Raw genomic sequence first — 3758 nt, forward strand, 5'->3', positions numbered from 1 at the left:
TGGGATAAAAGCACAGCTTTTTGTGTCCTTAGGCTGCACAGCAGCCTCTCCACCTCTGGTTATGCTCCTCACACTTGCACTCACTCCTTATCTCTGCAGTTAGAACAGTGCAGAGACTTGTCCCTTTTGTGGCACTGAAATTGGAGACCTCTGCCACTGCAGGGCTCTTCAGCTTGTCCCCCCCAGCCACCACAGGCTTGGGCAGCTCCAGCTCTGCCCCTGCTTTGTCCAGCCCCTTTTGCAGATCTTCAAGACCTACAAGTATCCAGATGCTATCGGATCCCTGCTCAGCTCTCCAAGTGATCCCAGCCTCTGATCAGCCTGCCCCCTGATATACTTAGGTCTCCCAGACCCTTGATTTTCCCTGGCTCCCTGAGCCAGTGAAGTTCCAATGTTTACTGTAGCTTGCCCAGAATGATTCTCTAACTCTGATGCTTTGCTGTCTGATCCACTTTTTTTTTTTTTTTTCACTTTTGTTCTTCCTTTCTTTCTTTGCTGGGTTACAAAGTTGTGGAGAGCTCTTGGAACAGAAGATGAGTCAGGACAGATATGCAGAGGGAAGAAGATGATATTCCAGCCTTGAAGTCAGGTCCACTCCCTGTGTCATTGTTATTAAAAATGAATGGCAGTGCACTTTGCATTGGAGGAGAGACAGGAGATGTAATATCCTGGGCTGCTGAGCAAATGCTCCCTCTGTCTGCCTGCAAGTCCCCCAGTGGCATCTCTTGCTCTTTGATAAATTCTCTTTTCTTGGCTCTGACTTGTGGGATTTAATTTGCCTTTCATAAAAAAACCTGGTTTAATGTTTCAACTTTGGGAGGCAGAATGACTCACTCAATGATTAGCTCTTCTGCTCCAGTCGGTTGACTTCCAGCTTCCCTGAGAATTGAAAACCCCTACAAGTGCCAAGATGTCTCCCTTTGAGAGCAGCCTCTCTCCTCATTCTGCACTGAAGAGCTTCTGGAGGATGAGAGCAACTGTTTGGGGATGATACCTGGGCCTGTCTACCCCAAGATCAATCATGCCCAATCCTCATGAAAAAGCAGGTTTGCAAGGGGGTAGGCTGGGATCTGCTTGGCTCTGCAAGGCCAGGCTGAGACATGCACCAGCCATGCTCCCAGTGCCCCTGGAAAAGGGCAGAGGGGAGAGAGGCCAAAGCACAAGAAATGGGATGATTTACATGAGCCCAGGGCCCAGGCAAACTGCCTACATGCCCAGAGCCATCCCTCTACTCAGGGCTCCCACTGCTGCAATTACCCACCTCTGGGCTGGTGAAACAGGTGATCACTCTTCAGATTGTGCTGGGCTGGAGATTATGGCGGCAGCGAGGCCAAAGCTGCACCTCTGCTCTGCTCACTCGGGGGACACTCAGCCCATGTCATACCCTGGGCTGGGGGCACAGCCCAAAAACTGAAGTTACTTATCTTTCCCAGGGCCAACACCTCCCTCCCTCCTACCCTTCAGCTCTTTTGCTGACACTATTTTCTATTTACTTATTTTCTATGATCTGCTTCTTCCTATTAAATTAATATAATCATAATTATCATCTCTGCTCTGCTCCATGACTTGGCTGGCAGCCAGAAAAAAATGGATGGGAGCTGAATAGAATCACTGCAAGAGGGAGGTGTGACAGTGGCAGAAGTTGATATTGTGGTTTTTGAGCACAAAACTTTATTTCAGAAGTTATTCTAAGTCCTCAGCTCTCAATGCTACCCAGACCCGTCTGATCTAGATGCTGCTAGGGTTTGCAAGGGTGTTTTCAGTCCTTCTCAAGAACAAGTCAAGAGCCTACAAAGACATGGGGGGCTGCTGCCTGCTGTCTAAGGGGGATGGTTTTGCTTAATTCCATGAGCAAGTGGCTGTGTACCAGTGGGATGTTAAAGTTCCCCTTGTTTTTGCTCCCTTCTCCAAGGTGGGACATCGGCAGTATCATCTTAAAGACATTGTCACACAGATGCAGTCACTTTTCTTGCTCCCAATTGCTCCTTCCTTGCTATGCGGGGCCGAAGGTACCTCATTAGTGTGTTAATAATAATCCTAATGAGCGCGGAGATCGGCTAAGTAATAGCGGTGACCTGCAGGGGGGCTCATCTGCCCAGATTTATGGTGCTGCTCACCAACCCCTCAGGGTATGCCAGTCCCCCTTCCTCCTTGTCCCCGGCTGTTGAAAATACCCCGTGCAGTGTCTATGTGCTTAATTAAACCAGAGGGACCGGTAACCTTGACGACTGCGAGCCACCCTCTCTAAGGCAGCTGAGATGGATATCATTTTGGCGTCTCCAGGGACAGGCCAGAGCAGAGCAGTGAGTCAAGCACACAGGCGTTGGATGTGCTCATGAACTGTGGGGACAGCCAGCAGCGCCGATGTCCCCTAGAGCTTGTGCCCTCCCCAGGGCTGGGTGCCTGGGGAGATGCCCTGGTCCCTCACTGGTAAGACGTGGCAGGCTCCTGGGCCGGGTGATGCACACTGCAGCACTGAGAGGTCAACCCTGTCTGGAGCAAAGGAGGCTTTGCTCTGTTGGGTAGCCCTGCAGCTTCTGTGGGTAGCAGAAGACTCCTATAACTTACTAAGTAGTTGTAAATATGTTTTAAATAATTCCCCTTAGAACTGGGACATTTGTACAAGCACAGTTACCTCTGCCAGGAAATGGTACAGCTAGTTTTCATGGCAGTAAGTAGCAAGTCACTAGAAACACATTTCCCATGAGGGGCTGACATTTAATTTTACTTTTTCTTATAAAGCCGGTAAAAGGTGTGATCAGTTCTGTATCAGATCAACTCTCTTCTACCTCACAACTGAAGGCAGGAGCTTCCAAGGAGCCCCATATTGAAAAAGGCAGGCAAAACCTCTTGGGGAACAGAAATACCCATTTCTACTTTCCTCCTCTGTCCCCTGGTGCTGCAGACATGGGTATCTGATGGAGAAGGGGGACACACAGTCCCACCTATGCCAAAATAGCCTGAGACAGTATCAGCACAGACCATGTCATGCCATGGGGCCCTCTTCTTCAGAAATGCTGGCCAGAAGAGAGCAGTCAGACTTCCTGAAGGATGGCTCAGCCTGCACAGTGCCTGGATGAGGCTGGAAGGAATGTGAAGACAAAGGATGTCCCAGCGGCTGCCCTGCGAAACCAGCTGTGGCACATTGAGCATCCGGATGAGCCCTGGCCAGGGCAGATATCCAGGGTGCTTGGAGCAGCTCTGCACCCGGCTGTGCCCGCAGATCCAGGTACCTTGAAACTGTAGAGAGGCCCAAGGATGATGACTCACGTTGGGCTCATCTGCTGTCTCCATCCCTGCATGGGGCAGAAGTGGGGGTGTCAGGCTCAGCTGGGGGTGGCAAGGGCAGATTAGGGGATGGTGAGATCCTGGACTGGGGTCTCTTGAACCAGTCAATGGGGTGATGAGGTGGTGCAAACCTGGGCTAGGGATTCCCAGAACGGAGAAGGACGGGACCGGGGGTGTCCTGTCCAAATCAGGAGTGACTGCTCTGATGACGCCGAGGCCAGTGTCGGAGTGGACCAAGGGTGTCCTGCCCGAACCCAGAGTGCCGGTGATGCTGGGGGCAGTGCGAAGCAAACCGAGGGTGCTAGGGACCGAATCGGGACAGGACCGAGAGCGCGCTATCCCACACGGAGATGCGGGGTACCGGGCCGGCACTGTGCGGGCCGGCAGCGGCCCCCGCCCCGCTCCTCCGGGGTCGGGGCTGGACCACGTGCCGCCCGCCCCGCCCCGGCCGCCGGCCCGCCCCGGCGCCG

Source organism: Corvus moneduloides, chromosome 9, assembly GCF_009650955.1.
Source record: "Corvus moneduloides isolate bCorMon1 chromosome 9, bCorMon1.pri, whole genome shotgun sequence".
Classification (NCBI taxonomy): Eukaryota; Metazoa; Chordata; class Aves; order Passeriformes; family Corvidae; genus Corvus; species Corvus moneduloides.